This window comes from Eublepharis macularius, chromosome 5 (genome assembly GCF_028583425.1).
Source record: "Eublepharis macularius isolate TG4126 chromosome 5, MPM_Emac_v1.0, whole genome shotgun sequence".
Lineage (NCBI taxonomy): Eukaryota > Metazoa > Chordata > Lepidosauria > Squamata > Eublepharidae > Eublepharis > Eublepharis macularius.
Window position 1 is genome coordinate 49,790,105 of NC_072794.1, and position 23,669 is coordinate 49,813,773.

General features: G+C 42.7%; 1 protein-coding gene across 1 annotated transcript in view; it reads right to left on the reverse strand.

The window, feature by feature from the left end:
- LOC129331249 (uncharacterized) overlaps positions 1–5,505 on the reverse strand; it is a 42,617-nt gene extending 37,112 nt beyond the window's left edge. Inside the window, exon 1 of the mRNA XM_054981693.1 lies at positions 5,439–5,505. The gene's annotated coding sequence lies outside the window, so the exon portion shown is untranslated. The remainder of the gene's footprint in view (positions 1–5,438) is intronic.
- Between the last annotated feature and the right edge of the window lie 18,164 nt (positions 5,506–23,669).

The window sequence follows — 23,669 nt, forward strand, 5'->3', positions numbered from 1 at the left end:
GTTCATGGTATAAACTTTCAAGAGTCAAAGCTCCCTTCAGAAGGGATGCAAATACTGCTGAAAAATGTTGAAGCCACTGGACTTAAACCTTGCTGTTCTACTGCAGACCAACAGGGCTACCTACCTGGAACCTGTCAATGAGGAAACGGCATGTGTTTGTCTCTGTGTGGAAAACACCACTGTTATATACAGTCTTAGAAAACCTTTTGTGTATTGCCTTTTCAAGGGACATCATTGTACAGAATCATAGAATCATAGAGTTGGAAGGGGCCATACAGACCTTCTAGTCCAACCCCCTGCCCAGTGCAGGATCAGCCTAAAGCACCCCTGACAAGTATTCATCCAGCCTCTTCTTGAAAACTGCCAGTGAGGGGGAGCTCGCCACCTCCCTAGGCAGCTGATTCCACTTTTGAACTACTCATTCTCCAGTGTTTAGAGCTTCATTCTGAAAGCTTGGAAAGGCTACTCTTTGTGTATGTGTCATATTTTCTCTGTCTCTTCCATCTGATGCTTAGGCCAAAATTATATATGCATTGTAAGCACAGCATGGTTGAAATTGGAATAAAAATCAGCCTTTGTGTATGACCAATCATTTCAGAAACTGCAAGCACATTTAAAACTGCCTTTTTGGGATTTTAATAAATATATTCCCATCAATAGTTGGAGACAAGGCAAGCTGAAAAGAGTTTTAATTGGCACATGTGAATTTGGTCTTAGGCAACCAGGAAAACTCCTTCAAGAATTCCCAATTGAAATGCTAATAAACTTGTTATCAGGTGGAGGTAGTTTGCTCTCTCAGATGAATGACATAATGCACACCCTACCCAGCTCTAATTGGCATTTCACAAGTTCTGACTCTTGTTGTCTCATAGGGTATCGATTGATTCATGTCCTGGGGCAGGAGGAACATCATGATATTGTTTTAAGGTGCTGGGAATTTTCTTTCTCCTGCTCCCTGTTTAGGATGCAGTTGGAGCTGTTCTGGAGGCCAGAGACCAAGCAGTTGCCATATTGAAAAGGCCCTTTGGGGGAACTGCATAACTCAGGCATGCCTGTGCCTTTTCTCACTGTATCATAAACTAGCAAATGATATTAAAGGCATCCATTAATAACCTTTATTGCTCAAATAATGCTTAATAAAAAAAGTAAATAACACATGCATGTTTAAATCTATGGAACACAGTTAGGGTTCATCCATTATATAAACTATATATATATATATATATATATATATATATATATATATATATATATATATATATATATATATATATATATATAGTTTAAGGTGCAAATTGTAAAAATATTCTCATACTCTTTTTTCCCCCTTTTTATTGTCATATTGGTTACTTCCACGTAGAGGATTTTATGGCATATCCTCCCTTCAGCTGTGTTGTTTAAGCAGCAAGCTTAAAAAAATTATCATTTACATCCCAGCTTCTTCTCCATTGGGGAACCAAAACAACTTAACATTGTTCTCCTCTCCTCCATGTTATCCAAACAACAACACTGTAAGTTAGGTTAGGCTGAGACTGAGTGACTAGCTCAAGGTTACCCAGCAAGCTTCCATGGCATCCCCATGGTGGGGATTCAAACCTGGGTTCCCAGATCCTAGTCCAACACTCGACCCACTGCACCACACCAGTGCCCTACACACTGTAGTGGGGGCAGAGGAACGGGGGATGGAAGATGAGTGCTATTGAGCTTGGGAAATTCCTGGAGATTTTAGGGTCATAGCCTGGGGAGGATGAGGTTTGGAGAGGGGAGGGACCTCAGCAGGGTGTAATGCCATAGATCCTGTCCTCCAAAGCAGTCATAATCTTTTGGAGAATATTACTCAGAGGGTTCTAGGCCTGGCTTTTTGCTAGCTGGTCTGAAGTGACTGCAATCTTGTGAGCTGTCCTGGTGGTAAAATGTATAAGGAACAGGCAATTCCAATTTGAGCCCTGTGACAGTCAGAATGCCAATAAAAGCCCTGCTGTGTTAAGCTAAAATGATCCTTTGAAACTCTAATGTAATGTGAATGTGAACTTGGAATGGCTTTGAGTATCTCTTGTTAATCAACCCTACAATTGCACTTCTAATTGCACTAAGTCCAAATGTATCTTAAAACAGGAGGTAGCGTGATGTGGTTTCTTTCTCATGAGCAGTGAGCCTAGTTCCCCCACCACGGCATCATGACATCAAATGTATATACAAGTCATTCTGCTGCTGATTCTGTTCTCAGGCTTGCCCCTCTCCCTTACCCTCACCCTGTCTGCCTTTTTATTTTAAGTACCTAACATACTACTCAGCTGAATGTGCATTCAGCTCCTTATTTTGTTTCTTAAAATGGAGGGAAGTATTCATGACGTCACAGGGGTGAGCCAGTCTGTCCTATGCGTGCTGCCAGTTTCTGTAGCCAGCTGGCCAAACTGGTTTTAACGGAGTCGTTTATTTTTGTCTGTCAGGAACACGGTGATTGTGCAACCAGAATGTTTCATTGTTAAATTATGGATATCTTAATTTAAAGAAAGAATTCATGGCATTCAAATTAGCCTGAAAAACCTGGTGAAAAAGAATGCTACTCGAGATAGTTACTGAATGCCCTGATGTAGCACTTCCCTCAAAATAAAAGCACATGAGATGCCATCAGATGTCTTCTTTTTGTCCTAGAGCGGGAAAGTATAAGCAGCCTCCTGATGAAAACGTATAGACCCTGAAGAGTCACAATTATGTTTTTAATGGATGGAGTTCTGGGAAAAACTTATCCTACATCATTTCTACTAGTGTTAGGGGTAACGTAGGTCTATTGCTATTTAGCACTTTAAAAACATCTTGTAAGTATGGAGGAAAAATGTCCTGCTCCTGTGCTTAATGAGATGTTATTTACCAGGTGATGTTATTCACTTCCATGCCATGAAAAGCTTCAACTGCCTATTAAGCCTGAATTAAAGGAACAGGACATTTTCCTCCAGGCTTGTTGGCAACTCTATGGGCATGCAATTGGAGAGTTGTGCTATTTATGGTTAATTGTATTGTAGCAGATTAGGTGCCATGATTACTCATGCACAACCACATTCCATATAACAAAGTAGCAATGTATGGGCTGTCTGGGAGAAGTGCTGCATTTTCCCAGGCAGAATTGTACTTTAAGTGTTCAGGACATGCAGCACAAGCATAAACATCAAGACTTGCATACAAAGTTCATCAAATGCAAAAATATAGCACAAAAACGGCAGAAAGTTCCCATTGAAGGGGAAAAATGATTTCTTACCTCTTTTAAAGTTTAGGCTAGGTCTACATCTCCAATTTCTGTTTCTCCAAAAACAGCAAGATAGACAAAATCAGGAGCCCTCCTCCCTTCTCACATCACAATTTGCTGACATCAGTTGCTAACCCCTCTACCGCCTCTCATTTCCAGTCACTACTCAAAAAATGACAGTCGGAGTGATGGTATGACATCACTTTGAGGGAAAAACTAGAAGTGACATCAGTCCTCTCTGGGAATCACAGAAACTCTATGGTTTTACCAGAAGTGATATCAGATTGCCACCAACAGCCCCCCATATCTCTGACCCCCTGGCACTGCCTGGCACACCAAACTTAGACAAAAGTAGGAATCCTTACAGAGGTTCAGTCACATTCTGCAGAAGACATCCCCACTTCCCCATGATGTGGAAACCATGTCCAATGACCCCACTATTACCAAGTCACCCCCTAACTCACACCAGAAAAATAGGGATGTGCACAGAATATTTATTTTTGTTATTTACAATTCAGTTGTATTCGTTTTCTTTGTTTCTGCTATTCTTTGATTTCATTGAGAGACATATTTCTGCCTGTAATTCTTTTTCTCTTCCAGTCAAGTGGAATGACATTTGCACCCCTCACCTGAGCAATACTCCCTACCAAATTTCCAGCATATAGGAGAAAGTAATTTCGATTTTAGAGGCATTCTCCCTCACTCAACAAGCACAGGTAGGCATGAGTGAACTTTTCTCCTTTCCAAAAGGAAATCTTTTTCAAAACAAAAATAGAGGGTGCAGGCGAGATGAGCTAAATTCTGCTCCTTCTGTCGATGCACTTCTGTACTTGTAGCACTGTTCCCCCAGCCAGACTCCTGATAACAGGATTGAGTCTGACTCGAGGGAAAAAATGATTCAAATACTAGACTGAGACATAAGAGGGGAAAGGATTTCGCTCCCCTCACTCATGCACTTTTTGAAATAGACACTCCTACATGCTTTGTTTAAACATGAATGGGAAGTTTCCTCTCTTTTTGTCTTCCAGGGCTAATAAATACTGGTGGGGAGGGATTTGTACATGGCTTAATTATGTCAAGAGATCTCAGATTTGATCACCACAGAGTGCTCATGTAGAGAAGGCTCAGATACTTCCACATCACAGATTGCTTCATCTGGTTTGACCCTGGCATTCACCACTATCCCCTCACCAATTTTTCTCTGCAGTAACCTCAATAACAGCCATTTCTGAAGTTTTGTAGAGGTGACACAGTATCATTATTTTTAGAAATCGTATTTGTTATATTGAAGAACCAATGGGATATGCTTCAGATTTTGATTAATTAATTTCTGCATGTCCATCCCGGCAGAGAACCAGCCTTACAGAATCACCAGCATTGGGATGACGTGATGTCAAGGATGTACATATCATGAAGAAACAACTCCCATGAATGTAGGTGTCAGCACTAGCAGAAACAAGTCCTCAGAGTGTTTAGGAAAGAGAAGGGAGAGAGAAGCAAAGAAGCTTACTCTCTTCTAATATTGCTGTAAATCCAGCTCCCTACAATTTTTACTCACCTCTCTCCTAGATCTTGGAGTGGACAATTCCATGGCTTTCTGGGCTCTCAAGCATCTGACAAGTTTGCCCTGCTCTCTTTGATGTTAGCATCACCATTATCAAACATGGACCTGACAACAAGACCTTCTGGGTCTAGTACAATATTTGTACTCAGGACTTTCCTCTACTTTTCCCAGAGAAATGGAGATATGAGGTCCCACATGAATTGTAGGTTCATTCCCAGCAGCCTACCCTTTCAGTTAGTTGAACAGTGCTGTATAAGAGAACTATAATATCAGCTCTGTCTAAAAATAATATTGATCCAAACCTAAATATAAACATTTTTCATCATGATGAAAGCAAGTACCAAAGCTTCTAGTCCCCTGCATTTTTCACAATCATAGTAGCAACAACTGCTGCTTAATCTCATATGCTAGACTGGATATTAAAGCTGCTTCTCATTACCTAGCCTGAATATTTTTTCAATGAAATCCTAAACAAAGTTACACCCTTCTAAGCTAATTGACTTTAATGGCTTTAAAAGGGTGTAATTTTGTTTAGGATGGCACTGTTAGACAAGCGACTAAACACAATCCACTGACTATAAAAAGATGATACAGATTGAGCTGTTCCTTTTCAGAACTCCAGCAGCCTACCTTAATGCCTGGTTCAGCCAGCTTTGGTACCTCTGTACCTTTTGTGCTACAGCCTTGTAATGTAGAACTGCATGGGAAATGTGATGATAAATAAGAATGCAGGAGGATGAGCCAGTCACAAGGTGGATGGGAAGCAGCCAATCAGCAACACGTGCATCTCCACCTCCAGAAATTAAGGGCATGCCTGGTGAAATTACCTCTGGCAGTACTCATCCCTGACCTTTAAGCCACCTTTCTGTTTTTATTTGCAAACCTGGACGTACTACTAATTTACTTTTAAAAAAACCACACACTTTCTCACATCACTCTTCAACTTCATGTACCTTGTTACCAGCCTTGCAAGTCTTTGTCCTTATAATGAATGGGGCAACCTTGCACCCACAATGTTCTGTCTTGGTGTTGCTTTGTTTATATTATTAAAGAAGTATGCTCTATTGTAAAAAAATGTTGCTATGATACGACATATTTTGTGTGGCTTTTATATAAATAGAATATTCCTTTGTCAAGAAACACCCAAAGTTTTGTTCAAACATTCACAATGCATACAGTGATTTCTCTGTTGTGCAAGGGTCTAGATATTTATTTATTTATTTAATCATATTTATATTCCGCCCTCCCCGCAAGCAGGCTCAGGGCGGTTAACAGCATTAAGAACATTTAAAACATTTCATTAAAATTATCACAAAACATTAAAAGCATTGTATAAAGATATTAAAAATAGCAGCACTCTTTTTTTTTTTTAGTGGTGATTACAAAAAGTGCAGCAGTGCAATTGAACATGGCAGCAGCTTCAGAACAGTGGTGGGCAGCTCTCATAGGGAGGGGAGTAGATGTTATATCCTCCAGCCAGTGGAGGCCCAGTCTCAGCCATAAGCCTGGCGGAACAACTCTGTCTTACAGGCCCGGCGGAAAGATAGTAGATCCTGCCGGGCCCTGGTCTCAGTAGACAGAGTGTTCCACCAGGTAGGAGCCAAGACTGAGAAAGCTCTTGCTCTAGTCGAGGCCAGGCGGGCCTCCTTGGAGCTAGGGACTGATAGTAATTTATTTTATCCTGATCGGAGAGTCCTCTGGGGAATATACGGGGAGAGAAGGTCCCTCAGATACGCTGGCCCCAGTCCGCATAGGGCCTTATAGGTCAATACCAAAACCTTGAACCTGATCTGATACTCCACTGGCAACCAATGCAGCTCGCGCAATATTGGTGTAATATGCACCGTATTTGGTGCTTTCATAAAGATGCGCGCCGCTGCATTTGCACCAGCTGTAATCTTCGGGTCAGGCACAAGGGTAGGCCCGCGTAGAGCGCATTACAGTAATCCAACCTAGAGATGACCGTTGCCTGGATCACTGTAGTTAAGTCACAGGTAGACAGGTAAGGGACAAGTTGTCTGGTCTGCTGCAGATGGAAAAAAGAAGACCTGACAACCGCTGTGACCTGTGCCTCCATTTTCAGGGAGGCATCTAGGATCACCCCCAGGAGCTTAACCCTTGGAACAGGCACAAGCTGTGCCCCATCGAGGGTCGGGAGCCGGAGTCCCGAATCCAGTCCCCCATGGCTCAAGTATAGGACCTCCGTCTTTGTTGGGTTCGGTTTCAGTCGACTCTGTTTCAACCAATTAGTCACGGCTGCAAATGCATGTTCCGGGACATCTGGGGCTGAGCCGGGCCAGCCATCCATCATCAGATACAGCTGGGTGTCATCTGCATATTGATGGCACTCAAGCCCAAAACTTCGCACCAGCTGGGCAAGGGGGCACATATAGATGTTAAACAGTAAAGGGGAGAGTATTGCCCCCTGTGGGACCCCCACACACCAATGGGTGACGGGGTGACAATTTCTCCCCAAGCGCCACCCTCTGTCCCCGACTGTGGAGAAAAGAGACAAGCCACTGTAAGGCAGTCCCTCGTATCCCCACATCGGCGAGGCGGTGAGTCAGAAGATCATAATCGACTGTGTCAAACGCTGCTGACAAATCCAGTAAAATCAGCAGCGCTGAACCACCTCGATCCAGATGTCTGCGAAGGTTGTCCGTGAGGGCAACCAGCAGCGTCTCCGTCCCATGTCCTGGCCGGAACCCGGACTGAAAGGGATCTAGGGCCGAGACATCTTTCAGAAAACCCTGTATCTGTCCCACTGCCGCCTGCTCAATCACCATTCCCAGAAACGGGAGGTTTGAGACTGGGCGATAATTGACCAGGTCAGTGGGGTCCAGTGATGGTCTTTTCAGGAGCGGTCTCACCACGGCTTCCTTTAGTGGCCCGGGGAAAAACCCCGTGCCCAAGGATGTGTTAACAATGGCCTCCAACGAGGACAGCAGACCATCGGCACTGGCCTTTACCAGCCACGATGAGCATGGGTCCAGGGGGCACATGGTGGGCCTAACAGATTGCAGGGTCCTGTCAATCTCTTCCCCGGAGAGTGGACTGAACTGATCAAATATTGACCCTAAAGACGGCCAAGGGGTCTCTAGTTCCTTCACTGTATCAACTGTGGCTTTCAGGTCACGGCGGAGAGACAAAAATTTTTCAGCAAAAAAGCTCCCAAAAGCCTCACAGCTGATGTCCAAATTCTGAATTTGGCAGTCTCCCCCTGGGAGGGAGACTAGTGATCGAACCACATTGAACAATTTTGCTGGGCATGAGCTAGCTGATGCGATGGAGGCTATATAAAACTCCTTCTTCACAGCCTTCACCGCCATCTCATAGGCTTTCATAAACGTCCTATAAGATGATCTTGCCTCTTCGTCGCAAAATGGCCGCCACACTTGCTCAAGCTGTCTTAGCTCCCACTTCTTTTCTTGAAGCTCCTCTGTATACCAGGGAGCCCGTCTTACACGGGGGCAAAGAGGGCGACGAGGAGCAATTTCATCGATGGCTTCGGAGAGCCAGCATTGCCAGTCCTCCACCAGCTCATCTAATGAACCGCCGTGGAGCATAGGATCCCACAGAGCATTCTGGAAACCAATTGGATCCATAAGTCTCCGCGGGCAAGCATAAATCAGCTCACCACCCTTGTGGGGGGGGGTGGCATCTCCAGTCGAGCCCTCAAAACTGCATGGTCTGACCATGGCACTGGTTCTATTGCCTCTAGATCCTCATCAAGACCCATCCCGAAGATCAAGTCTAGCGTGTGGCCCACTCTGTGTGTGGGGGTCGATACAAATTGGGAGAGTCCCAGTGCTGCCATGGAAGCTACTAGGTCCGCAGCCTGCGCAGAGGAGGCATCTTCAGCGTGGACGTTGAAGTCCGCCAAGACCAACACTCTGGAGAACTCCAAGGCCCACCCTGCTACCACCTCTAGCAGGCGCAACAGGGTATCTGCTGGTACGCTAGGCGGACGGTACACCAGACAGATGGCCAAACTCTCCTTGGCACCCCACACCAGGCCACACCAGGCCTAGATCTCAGTGGTGGGGAGCGGCTTGAAGGAGAAAGACTCTCGAGTGAGGATTGCCACCCCTCCCCCCCGGGCCTCCTATTCGGGACTGATGAAGGACCTAATACCCTGGGGGGGTCAGTTCTCCCAGGGCAACCGTTTTGCCCTCCCTCACCCAGGTCTTGGTCACACATACCAGGTCCATATTGCTCACCGTAAAAAAGTCTTGCAATGTAGCAGTCTTGTTATTTATGGACCTGGCATTGCACAACATCAGTGTCGAAGGGGGGTTCCTTCTCCTAGCTCCATCCCCAGCATATTTCGGGATGGGACGCAGGTTAGAAGGGCACTGAGCTAAACCATATCTCCATGCCCTTCTCAGTCGAGACCAGCTCCCACCGCCATACCTCCCATATCCCCAGAGGATTGGAATCTCTGACTCCATACTGGCCCCCCTCCCTATGCCCACCACTATCCAGTTCACTTCTCGTTTTGACCAGCAGCAGAGGACAAGCTCAATGCCAGTCCACACAGCAGTGACCTATGACACTGATATAACCATATATCATATAGCAAAAACCTAGCCATATGCACATCTCAGACCTTATGAAATATTCCTATCAAATACAATTTACTCTTGAGTCAATGTATTTGAACACAATCCCTAGTAGCATAACCCTAACCATGTAGTTTAGCTCCCCTCCACTCATCAACTTTTAAAGCTCCAATTTGCAGCAGTCTAGGAAAACCTTTCTTTTTTAATAGTTTCAGGGAACGATTTCCTTTTTTAGGCCGCACTAACAGGGTAGCATAACCAAATTCAACCTTCAAGCTAACAACCCTTTTGTCCAGAGGTTAGAGAATATGTTACTATATTAAGGCCACAGTAGATCATGTGGTGCAGTAATATGTCCCCCAATTTAGTCAATTCCAAACCATTCATTCAATTTTAGTTTAATTAACCTCGGCAATACCTCCCCTCAATCTAATATAACACCACATTAACTTCAATTACAACCAGCAGTTTTGATTTACTCAGGTTGATATCTTAACCCCCCCCCCCCTTTTTTTGTTACTTTAAACCACAGCTAAACAGGGTGGTACAGTAGTTACAATCTTCCAATTCTAGGGCACAATAATATAATCAACTAACTCTAGATTTCTCAAGCCCTACTCTACTATCAGTGATTTAGGTCTTTGGGCTGATAACTCCAGGGTTTCACCAGCTATTTCAAGGCTCAGCAGGTCACAGCTGTAATTCTGTTTGTTATGCGAAGAAGAGAGGCCAGCAGCCTGCTACGGCCTCTCCAGAGCTCCCAGCCCTGCTCCACCCCAAATTTCCAAAATTCTCCGAGAGTCTCCGAGGGAGCAGAGGGAGCAGTTTCGTCTTCCAATTGCCTTACAGCAGCTGCCAGTTCACTACTGCTGGTTTCCTCTTCGCCTTCCTCCCAGTCTCTCTGTCAGCTCCCAAACCTCCAGGTAAAAAATCCTTTCCAGCTGGGTAATTGGGTCGCCGACTTGAGCTTGGGGCTAGGCTGATCTCTCAAACACAGCCTCAGTGTCTTCGTCCTCCTCCTCCAGGCTCAGCTCATTTGCCAGTAGCAGCTGTAACTCTGTTGCTGTTGCTGCTTAAGTTAAACGTTGCTAATTAAAGTTACGGGGGAGTTGACACGCGGAGCTACCACCACTCTCTGCTTCTTCCATCTTTCTTGTACCATCAGACACAAACAACATGAGATGTCCCTTCACCAGACTGCACCTCTCTTTCCTCACCTACCAAGTCCCTAAGAATGATAATAGCACATCACATATTGCTTTTGTTAGACATGACAGAAGAGCTGTGGACTGTGGCAGCTCATAAAATGTCTAGATCCTATATGTGGTATTTTCTTTAAAAAAAATTAAACAAGTTGCAAGGGACCCAATTTGAATCAGGCTATTGTGGGGTAGGGGTTTAAGCCTTTAACAACTATACATTTTTTTTCTCCAAAGAAACTAGAACTGCCTTAGCCATGGTAAGGAAAAAAGACAGGTACCTGTATTGTACTCCCCTCCCCGACCATCATACATAGCAGCTTTGGAGTAATATATCAAAGAAAACCTTACCACCACAAGTGTCACAGACCCAATTAAAATTGAGGTCCCCTACAGATACTTTGAAATTTTAATATAGAATAAAACATCTAGAAATCTGGTCACAGATCTTCACATAACATGTAGTTTGGCCCTCAGACTTTTTGCGCTGTTTATAGCTGAAATAATATAGTCATTATAAGAAAATACTTGTTTAGCAACATGAGATTACTTGGAACTTGTGGTTAATACCACACAGTCTAACTAACCACACAGTGAAGTGTAGTGTATTAACTGACTGTTTCCACAATAATGGTATCAATGTCTATGTTTTTATTTAGAAATTGCAATGTTATGACTTGAATTTCCATTGTAAATGAGATATTCTCCCTGATTGTCCACAGCCCTCTAAAATAATCTCATTGAAAGGTAGGAGTGCCAGATGAATTGCCTTTCCTGGAAAGATTTTGCTCCTGGAAGTATTTTTTAAAAATCATCAAACTCATGATCTTTTTCAAATATAAAGGATATTTAACAGTGAAGACAGGGTGATTCCTCTTTCTGAGAATTGCTGCGTCAGCTCTGTTTATTGCAGTCTGATGCTCATCAAGATATAAGTGTTTCCTTCTCAAGGCATTTTTATAAGTTCCACAGATGCATCATACCTGGAAGGGATGGTTTAGTAGCACCCACAGAAAGGACTTGTTGTTGATGTCAGGTAATAGAATCATAGCCATTCATTAGAGTGTTCAAATCCTTTCCGAGAGACACATGAGTGATATATTTTATATTGTAACATTTCCTTAAGGAGAAAAGCTTTATTAAATTACTGCAGGTCATCCCTCAAGTTCATGCCTAAGAACATGGCTGAACATCTAGGTCATTCCTGGATCTCTACATCAAGATAGTAACATATAGAACACTAAGGAAATGAACATGAACATACTCATTTGAGTTAAGACAAGTTTAATTATGACAATATTCAGTTTTAAAGAACAATGGAGGAAACCTATGCAAGTCAACACATAAATAAGTTCAATTTTATCAAATGGAATTTATACCCAGGAAAATGTTATAACTTATAGCTACAATCCTGCTTAGAAGCCCCAGTAGACAGTCAGTGGTACTTGCTTAAAAGTAAACCTGCATAGGCTTGGGCTACAGAAGAGCCGAAGTTAACTCTACTGCCACTTAAATTAATTTCTGCCATATTGTCTGAGATGTCATATTTTCAACATTTCCTGTGTAGCCAGCAGCAGTTTTTAGTGTAAGTCTGCATACACTTTGTAACATAGCAGGTATATTTTTAGAAAGAGAAAAGTTCAGCTTGGCAAATCCAATCATTTTAATGTTCTTTTCTGCTAGAGAGAAAAACAAACAAGCTTCATGCCCAGAGCCCACAACAGGAACTCCTAAAGGTCTCCAGTATTTTGGAAAAAAGCATTCTGATTGGTCCACAAAATCCTGGTGTTTTTTTGGCCACTGTGCAAGTGTTAACTGCAAAAACTTGTTTCCTAAGCCAGCATTCATAACAGGGGAGTGACTTTGTACCCCTAAGTTGCATCATTTCAGCTGTAGCACATAGGAAGCATCCATTGGTCATGCTTCCTGAAATAAACATTGGGGACTGTCTATTTTATCACATCCTGTTTTCCATTGTCTCCTCATGACTACCCTGCTATTATCAATAGTAGAACTTCATTCCCCAACACTGTTTGCTCGTTCCCCATCCACAAGTTCTTTGACATTACTTCCAAATTGCAGTCTTGTGAGCTAGTAACAAAAGTGGTGTTCAGTAAAGTGCTGCTTTGCTCACCAACAATTGTCTTAAATAAATCTTTATGCCAAACAAATGCTTACCCAATAACATGGGTATCGAAGCAGGAAAGACAAGAATGTAGCCTGGAGATTCTACGGTTGCCAACCTCCCGGTGCTAGCTGAAGAGCCCCTGGAATTACAACTGATCTCCAGGCCACATTGATCAGTTCCCCTGGCTGCTTTTGATGATGGATTCAATGGCATTATGCCCCTCTCCAAACCCCACCCTCTCCAAGCCCCACCTCCAAATTTCCAGGAATTTCCCAACTTGGAGCTGGCAACCCTAATTCTTACCAAGGTAGTTGGAGAGAATACAAACTCAGGAAATCTAACTGGCCAAAGGATGTAGCAGGCCATAGTGCAGAGTAGAGATAGAAAAGCAAACAAAGACACAAGTCAACAGAAGCACCAACAAAGCCATGGGAATGGTTAGCCAAATAAGACTGCGAACCAATCAAGAAAGGACATGGTTGAAGTCAAGAGCTCTCTTCAAGAGTCTTGCTGCTCACTAGCCTTAGGTAATAGTGATAAAAAAAAATCTGGCTGCTTTGTTCAAATTCGGCTTGTTCCTGCTTGACCAGAAGCACTGCTAGAGGGCACCTCCATCAAAGGCCATTTCATAGCACTTCAAGATACTCTTGTTCTGGTTTAGAGATATCTGAACAACAGATCAGTTAATTATTCCAGCAAGCATTTTGTAGCTTCTTGCTACATAGCTAAGAGATTAGTTGAAAAACCCAGGATTTATAGGATTGCTACAGCTGGGACTGGTTGGGAGCATCTATACGTATCTTGGGGGCATACCGAACTTTTGGGGACAAATAGAAGCTTTTGAATTTTAGGTAGCACTTTCAGCTTGTAGTGGCTTTTAACAGCTAGCAGAGAAAAGTTCATTTGTGCTGCTCCCCCTGCACTGATGGCAAAACCCCAAATCTTATATGGCTATAACAGGCCATTAAAAACACAGTATACAGCAAACAGGAATCATCCCTATCATTAAGGAGCTGGCTGGTCTCATTGAATCTATATTGCGTATAAATATAAATATAAATATAAATATAAATATAAATATAAATATAAATATAAATATAAATATAAATATAAATATAAATATAAAGTTGTCTTTGCTGGAATGCTGTTTTATGTTCTAAATTTTCATTTGTGGTAGGTAAAGGTAGTCCCTTGTGCAAGCACCAAGTCATTACTGACCAATGGGGGGACGTCGCATCTTGACGTTTTCTTAGCAAACATTTTACAGGGTGGTTTGCCATTGCCTTCCCCAGTCATCTATACTTTACTCCCAGGAAACTGGGTACTCATTTTACCGACCTCAGAAGGATGGAAGGCTGAGTCAACCTTGAGCCAGGTATCTGAACCTGGCTTCCGCCAGGATCGAACTCAGGTCATCATGAGCAGAGCTTGGGCTGAAGTACTGCAGCTTACCACTCTGCACCATGGGGATCCTTTCATTGTGGTAGTTGATGGTAATGACTCAGTGGGAAGTAGTAGATTAAAAGTTAGGAATCATTCATCTAATTCCAGAATTTGAAATCCAGTCTGAAGCTGAGGAGAACAGAATTAACTAGTGCAAGATAGAACATACTGAAAGAAAAAGAAACACGACTCGTTTTGAGCTATTCTTCTTTTCAAGCATAACATGATTAAAGAAAGCTCCAGCACAAGCCTGTTTAACTCCTCCAATGACTCCCTATGCAATATTTTCCCATTCATGGAACTTATCAAATATGTAAATATTGGTTATGATAATATAACAAATGTATTGTCGAAGGCTTTCACGGCCGGAGAACGATGGTTGTTGGGGGTTTTCCGGGCTGTATTGCCGTGGTCTTGGCATTGTAGTTCCTGACGTTTCGCCAGCTGCTGTGGCTGGCATCTTCAGAGGTGTAGCACCAAAAGACAGAGATCTCTCAGTGTCACAGTGTGGAAAAGATGTAGGTCATTTGTATCTACTCAGGAGGGGTGGGGTTGAGCTGAGTCATTCTGTAAGACTTTCCCAGGGTGTGGAATGCTAATGGCGGGAGGCTTCACTGTAACCTGAGGAGGTTCTTTTGCATATGGATTGGTGCTTGATGTGCTAATCTTCTCTGCAGGGCTATTGTCGGGTGTGGAGTGTTTTGTTGGCCTGGTGTTTTTCAGAACTGGAGCCCATGCTCTGTTCATTCTTAAGGTTTCTTCTTTCCTGTTGAAGTTTTGCTTATGCTTGTGAATTTCAATGGCTTCCCTGTGCAGTCTGACAAAGTAGTTGGAAGTGTTGTCCAGTATTTTGGTGTCCTGGAATAAGATACTGTGCCCTGTTTGAGTTAGGCTATGTTCAGCCACTGCTGATTTTTCAGGCTGTCCAAGTCTGCAGTGTCTTTCATGTTCTTTTATTCTTGTCTGGATGCTACGCTTTGTGGTCCCGATGTAAACTTGTCCACAGCTGCAGGGTATACGGTATACTCCTGCAGAGGTGAGGGGGTCTCTGCTGTCTTTTGCTGATCGTAGCATCTGTTGTATTTTTCGGGTGGGTCTGAATACTGCTTGAAGGTTATGCTTTTCCATAAGCTTTCCCATCTGATCAGTAATTCCTTTGATATATGGCAAAAACACTTTTCCTGTAGGTGACTGTTTTTCCTTGGTTGTTTGATTCATCCTGGGTTTGATTGCTCTTCGGATTTCATTTCTGGAGTAGCCATTTGCCTGAAGTGCGTGGTTTAGATGATTAATTTCCTCATTGAGAAAGCGCGGCTCACATATCCGTCTTGCACGATCCACTAATGTTTTCATTATGCCTCTTTTCTGTCGGGGGTGGTGATTGGAGTTTTTGTGTAAGTACCGATCAGTGTGAGTTGGTTTCCTGTAGACCTTGTGACCTAACTGAAAGTTTGCTTTGCGGATGACCAAGGTATCCAGGAATGAGAGTTTTCCCTCACTTTCTTTCTCCATTGTGAATTGTATGTTCAGGTGGATGTTGTTGAGATGATTCAAAAACTCCCTCAATTCTTCCTCCCCATGGCTCCAAATGATGAATGTATCATCCACAAACCGGAACCATACACTGGGTTTGTGGGGTGCTGATTCTAGAGCTGTTTTTTCAAAATGTTCCATGTAGAAGTTTGCTATAACTGGGCTGAGTGGGCTCCCCATGATCGGTACTTACACAAAAACTCCAATCACCACCCCCGACAGAAAAGAGGCATAATGAAAACATTAGTGGATCGTGCAAGACGGATATGTGAGCCGCGCTTTCTCAATGAGGAAATTAATCATCTAAACCACGCACTTCAGGCAAATGGCTACTCCAGAAATGAAATCCGAAGAGCAATCAAACCCAGGATGAATCAAACAACCAAGGAAAAACAGTCACCTACAGGAAAAGTGTTTTTGCCATATATCAAAGGAATTACTGATCAGATGGGAAAGCTTATGGAAAAGCATAACCTTCAAGCAGTATTCAGACCCACCCGAAAAATACAACAGATGCTACGATCAGCAAAAGACAGCAGAGACCCCCTCACCTCTGCAGGAGTATACCGTATACCCTGCAGCTGTGGACAAGTTTACATCGGGACCACAAAGCGTAGCATCCAGACAAGAATAAAAGAACATGAAAGACACTGCAGACTTGGACAGCCTGAAAAATCAGCAGTGGCTGAACATAGCCTAACTCAAACAGGGCACAGTATCTTATTCCAGGACACCAAAATACTGGACAACACTTCCAACTACTTTGTCAGACTGCACAGGGAAGCCATTGAAATTCACAAGCATAAGCAAAACTTCAACAGGAAAGAAGAAACCTTAAGAATGAACAGAGCATCTCATAAATGGACTGGGCGTCCTCCTCCCTGAGAGTGGAGATCACCATTGTTCTGTGCAAATGGAAATCTCAGAGGCAAACTGGCTTATTTACCAGCCCTGCAAAATGAGAAAACCTGGGTGTGTGTCTGCAAAACCTATTATCTTCCCATCAGTTGTCACCCAGTGCTGCAATCGCTTGAGTGATACCAACTCATTGTTTCCAAGGGAACAACACACGGCAAGCACGTTTCTGCCTCAGCCTTTTTTCAAAAGCCTTTGAACTCACCCAAGTTCTAACATCTGCAAATTGAGGTACATCCTTAAAAATGCAACAATTAAACATGGGCAGGAACTGTGTATTTGAGAAAGGGTGTAGAAGGTGGGGACTGAGTGCTGCAGTAGGGATGTCATGAGGAAAAGGGCTGGGTATGTTAGAGGCATCAGCCTATGACCACATTTCTTTGCATGGTTAATTAAGAATTGCCAAAGTCGGGTCACGCATTAATGCTAGAATTTGGGCTTTAACAAACCTCCCCTCTGACTAAGAACTTGTGTCCATAATTACCTATAATGTTGTGAGAATTAGACAGTCATCATGAAACACTATATCAGAGGGATTTTTGAAACTGAATAATTAATACTTCCTGTCAATCATTTGTTCACCAAAGCACATGAAAACAGTACTGCATATTTAACAGACACCAGAAAGATAGTTGGTTGTTGTGGATTTTCCTGGCTGTATAGCTGTGGTCTTGGCATTGTAGGGCCAAATCCACACTACCGTCGTACTCACGGCAGTTTTTCACTTCCGCAGCGCCATTCCTTCATCTGTTCATACGCATCGTTTCCGAAGCCGTCATTAATTTGGCATGGCGTCGCCACAGCCCATTGCACTTTCGCCGCGGGTTATCTTTTGACAAATAACTGCCCTCCGTTGAATCCCGAGCCTCTCTTGACCCGCCTCCCAATTAAGGAGTAATTCTCCACCTTTGTCCCCACCCCCTTTTTTAAAAAATAAAAGAGTACCGTGTCGATATGGCAACATCTCATCATATTAATCTCATTTTAAAAAAGTGGGCAGACCTCAAATATCAGAGGAACAATTTCATATGTTAATTCAATTTATATATTTGGGGGGGGCATCCACATGATACTGAAATCATGGCTCATGTTATGCCTGACACGGACTGTGCCGACGAGTTAGGCACAGATGTCAATTTTCCAAAGACAAAATGAAGCTCTGCTGTGGGATGCTGCTGTAGGTGATCGTGACCGCTCACCCATTCCCGGATGATTTCAACCAGCATGCAGGCTGTGATGTTCCAAGTGCTCATTGTAAGTGTCTCGGGTGATTTTTTAATATATATTATATTAATGGTGTCGTTGTACCATTGAACCAGGATGCTTACTCATCGATATAGCATCAATTTGTCCTTAAAAAAAAAAAAAAAACTGCGAGGCCGTTCGGGTTTTTCCCGCCCCTTTACCTGTCTTTTTGAAAGGGGATGTGATCAATGGATTGCGCAGGAGAAGTGCTATTCAAAGGGTGATGTGGACAAACAAGCGAAGAACGCGCAATAACGGATGGAGCAATCATTGCACAAGAAAAGCGGGAGCTAAGGTAGTGTGGAATCGGCCTAGTTCCTGACATTTCACAGTGACACTGAGAAATCTCTGTCTTTTGGTGCTACACCTCTGAAGATGCCAGTCACAGCTGCTGGTGAAACGTCAGGAACTACCATGCCAAGACCACAGCTATACAGCCCGGAAAATCCACAACAACCATCATTCTCCGGCCATGAAAGCCTTCAACAATATACAGGAAAGATAGGTTCTTCTACTTGTCCCAGATCACAAATTTTGCCACACCATCTAGTCAGCAGCAAATGGCAGGTATAATCCTACCAAAATTCATTTCTCTTGCATGTTCTTGCTAAAAGGATAATATACAAAGACCTTTTCCTCATTCCTGACTCAGAGAACTTCTCATGCAATATTTTGTCCATTTTTGTAGGGAAAAAGGTTTTTCTATACTTACAACAGATATAATAGGGAGAGAGACAGAGGAATGGGAATACACATACCTTTGGAGGCAATGTGAAGAATAAACTAAAACTTTGCAAAATACACTTAGCCTAAATAACTCAGCTTAGCCTGATCTTGTCAGACACCAAAAAAGAGCCAGCACGTGGCAAGAGGCCGGGGCTATATATAATGCACAATGTATATCAAAATATCACAATGCAGTTTATATCTCAAATAAAGATTTCTCCAAATATGAAATGTGCAGTGTTATTAAATACAACAGATAATAAAGGAAAATTCTTGAACAATAAATACCCAATGCACAATATGTAAATCCAAGTGTTACAAAGGTATCCTTACAGTGCCAAAATCCCAAAAAGTTCTCCAAAAAGTTCTTTTTATGACTGAAAACCTCCACTCAGACCGGGAAGGGTTGAAGGTTCCCAGAAGCCGTGAGGAGAGACAAGCTCCTGGGGAGGGAGCGCGCAAGCTGGAGGTGTAGAGGTGACGCTGTCCTCTGGTGGAGTGGAAACAGGAAGAACGGGAGACCCCCGGGGGGGCCCGGCCCTGCAAGCATCTGGTTATCACAGCTTGTTTCATGTGCCACTTCCTCAGGGGGCTAAGCATGAACCACCACATAATGCCATTTCTCCAACTCTCCTGTACATCTGATAGTTTTCATGCATATAATTCAACGCACATATGGGAACTGGTCAATCTGTTGTATTTAATAACACTGCACATTTCATATTTGGAGAAATCTTTATTTGAGATATAAACTACACTGTGATATTTTGATATACATTGTGCATTATATATATCCCCGGCCTCTTGCCACGTGCTGGCTCTTTTTTGGTTCCTGATTGGGAGGCTGCCTCTTGTTTTTTGTCACTGATCTTGTCAGACAGCTTGGAAGACCACCAGGGAAGACTTGTGTTCCTATGCAGAACAGGGCAATGGCAAACCACCTCTACTCACCTCTTGCCTTGAAAACTGCAAGAGAGGTCACCATGAGTTGGTTGTGACTTGATGGCACTTAATCATATTATTTATTGACTAAAATACTGGTGGTGCTTACAGGTGGTATCTGGCCCCGAGGGTCTCTTCTACCAGGTCAAGAGCTTTCTTTGTCGTGGCCCCATCCTGGTGAAATGCTCTGTCTGACATATAAGCCCTGTGGGACCTTTTTAGATTCAGCAGAGCGTGCAAGGTGGAATAGTTTTAACATTCCTTTAACCAGCCATGCTGTTATGATAGTTGTGTTTTTACTATTGGTTGTACTCTTGTAGGACCCCTCAATTGTAGTGATGGTTTTAGTTTTAATATATAATATTTATTGTTGTTTTTAACTGAAGCTGTAAACAACTTCAGGCCTCATTTGAGGAAGAGGCAGTATAAAAGTCTAATAAATAAATAAAATACACTCATGTAACTTTACACTTCCACAGCATACGTACTACTACACATTTTTAATCTCTTGATAGGCAGATTCATTGAGTTTCACAAGACTTACTTCCAATGAAGCTCAGCTTTGCATGGAGTCCCAAGTCTTTCTTACTCAGAAGGGGAAATGGAAAGCATGTGAATGAGGAGGGAAGCGGGATGTTATTCATAAGTTCATCTCAGGCACTTTAAAAATAAACTAATTTGGAAACTCAGAAGAGCACATGATGACCCAGGCCCATTTTTCCTTCAAAAATTTCTTGAAGTCAGTTAACATTTGGAATTAGAAAAATTAAACACAGCACAAAGCGTAACACATATTACTGCTACTCCTCAGCTAAGCTTCTCAGGAGAATAAAAGCAAAACTGTGAGCATTTTCCCCTTGGCTGTATCTTTCCTCATTACCTAGAGGCAGGAACAGGCTTGTCTCTTCATGAAAGGCATGGGGATAGGTTTGTTTCTCACAGCGTATTTTCCTTTCCGTCTCTTAAACTTAAAAGCCAAGAAGTTTATTTATTTTGAAATGAAACCTGGGCATCTGGGACAACAAATGGTCTGAAGAGGCACTGGGCAAGACATCTAGTTTCTGGCAAAACACAGTTAACCAGGTCATATGGCAACCCTATGTGTGATCTACATAAACAGGAGAAGATTCTTGAACTGCCTTCAGATGAGTAACCACAAAGAAACATGGGAGAAGCTCTGTTGTTGAGAAGAAACTGCAATATATTTAAGCAGAGTCTCAAGTATGGTTGCCAACTCTAGCTTGGAAATTTCCAGCAGGGATGTGATACCACAAAGTCTACTCTCCAAAACTGCCATTTCTCTCAGGGAGGGCAGATCTCTCTAGTATGGAGATCAACTGTAATTCCAGAACTCCAGATCCCACATAGGAAGAACCCTGTTCTCAAAACAAAGTTGTCTGCTGGTAGTGAAACCCAAAAGGGCCTACCCTGGTTTGCCCTTTTGCTGCTGGTTTGCTGAGTTCCCTCCTCTACTGAAACTCAATCCTTCCCAGGCACCCCCCTCAAATCTCCAGGAATTTCCCAGGCTGGATTTGGCAACAACAGGGGTCAGACTAGGATTGCCAGGTCCCTCAGGGTTCAAACCAGAGGGACTAAATGAAGGGAGTTCAAAGAAAGACTGGAACTGATTGCTGTTGCTCTATGAATTTATTCCAATGAGAAACATAAGAATCCTCTGTAATCAAGCCAAGGTAGCTCTCTTGAATGTCAAACCATATAATTCTAGGCTGTTTCCATGTGCCCTTAAAGGGATGGCCCACTCCCAGAATGCTCTTGGCTTTTTTTCTTCACTCCACACATCTCCGATTTCAAAGCGGTAGCAGGCTGCTTGGCGTCCATTTTTTCAGTGCCTTTTTAAGGATGCAGGAAAGTGTGGGAAATTGCATTCTCGTAAAAGGTGCTGAAAAAGGGAAGCCAAACAGCCTGCTACCACTTTGAAATTGGAGAGGTGTGGAGTGAAGGAGAAAAGCTACCAGCATTCGGTGAGTGGGCCGTCCCCTTAAAGACACGTAGAAACAGCCTTTAAGAGAAAAGGCCTTCAGCCAAGCCCAAGCTTCAGCAGATGATTGTCCCAGATGTATTAAATCAAAGGACTGCCCTATTTTATCAATCCAGATACCATTCCCATATAAACTTTGCACAGCCACCTTGGTGTTGAACAGTTTAATGGCAGTTGTAATATACTGAGCCCCAATGAATAAAAGAAACAATAAACGACATTTGTTGTTGCTGTAGCCAATCTTTTAACATGAGCAGCTTGCACTGATCAAGTTGATCTCTGGTCAAACCAAACGCCTAGATATTTAAAATAGGGCACCTCCTTCATGTAACTACCACAAATTTGCCAGAGTATACATGGAATTTTTTGCCAAAGACCACAACCTGGGTATTTAGCTCAAGTAATATAAACACATATTGGGATGATGCAAAGTGCATGGCTTTTATTGGTTTCTATCTTGCTTTTACATGCTGATTTATCACTTTCTATTCTGTATCTCATTTAGGGAATAAAGCTGGTTAAGTATTTGTCTCTTCCATTCTTGCTTTAAAAACATTATTTTAGTGTTACTTATAATTACATACACACAAAGCAAAAAACCCCTAAACATACATATAAGCAGCCCCCCCCCCATCTTCAGGGATATATCTGTCTGTCTGTCTGTCTGTCTATATAAGGTAAAGGTATTACTCCCTGTGCAAGCACTGAGTCATTACTGACCCATGGGGGGACGTTGCATCACGTTTTCTTGGCAGACTTTTTATGGGGTGGTTTGCCATGGCCTTCCCCAGTCATCTACACATTACCCCCAGGAACCTGGGTACTCATTTTACCAACCTTGGAAGGATGGAAGGCTGTCAACTTTGAGCCGGCTACCTGAACCTGGCTATCTATACACACACACACACACAAAACAGAAACGTTCATAACAAGAAAAATAATAATTTACAATAAAGCATATTGTGCTGACCTAGGAGCCATGTATACAACAGACTAAAAGGTCTCCCTTTAACTCCTGAACTTGTTTTCAGTTTTTCCTTTGTAAGGGATGTTCCCGCATGACAGGCCTGATACAGGGACTAATCTAGGTAACAAAGGTGGTGAATTGTGCTGTCTAATGACTGATGTCATAGGCACTACCCAAGAACACTCATTGCAAACCATGATATATGAAACTGCAATGGTATCACTCCTTGTGGAAAGAATTGCATTTTCCAGTTTAGGAAATTTGCCTGCTGAGAAAATGGAGTGTTGTAAGAAGCATTTAGTTGAGGGAAGACTTCTAGAAGCTATGCCATCAAACGTACAAGTGGAAATTTTTTGCATTAAGCTAACTGCCTGGAAAGGCCTTATTTTGGAAAATCCTTGAATTAGAATTGCAGCATAACTGTGTTACTTGGATAGTTTGAGACTCCTTGATAATTTTTCTGATGACTCCCCAACTATTTAAATATTTATTATAAGGATTACATTGCTGCACTTACTTGTATGCAAGCATCTTTGATCATATTGTCCAGCCTTGTTTATCCAAGTTACCTAGCAAATACTTGATTGTACCAAATATATACCACTTGGAACCAGAGGAAGTTCACCTGAGAATAAGGATAGCAAGACATAATATACTCCACCCCAACTGACTGTTTTATCAGATTTGCAAAATTTCCATCCTTTCACATTGTAGTGCTGGAGTAATGTGAAGGAGAGAAACTAATCCTTCAAAACACAAGAGTTCAAAGCTCTTTTAACATAGCTCAGTACTAATTCCCAGGTATATTTGGCACAGAGACTTGTAACTGGTTTCTAGGGGAGAGAATGTTTCCAGCAAGGACTGAGGAAGACCAGCTGCTCAGCCCTGTTCTTCCCTGTGCCTGAGGCACTATAAGAACTTGTGGCAAGGCGCTTGCTTGTTCTTGCAGGGAACAGTGTTCTACCTAAGGCTCTGACATCCTCTGTGCCTGGTGAAAAGACTTGTCCTGAATAAGACTTGTTAAATTTCAAAGAGTTTTTATTATATGGTGGCTGTGGCTCACTGTAAGCCACCTCGGGTTCCACTTTGTGAAAGAACCAGGGTAGAAAATTTAAAAATAAAAATGAAATTTAAAATAACATTTGCCTGAAACTCAGCCTAACCCATAATAAAACACAGTTACAAATTTATTTTATTTTTAT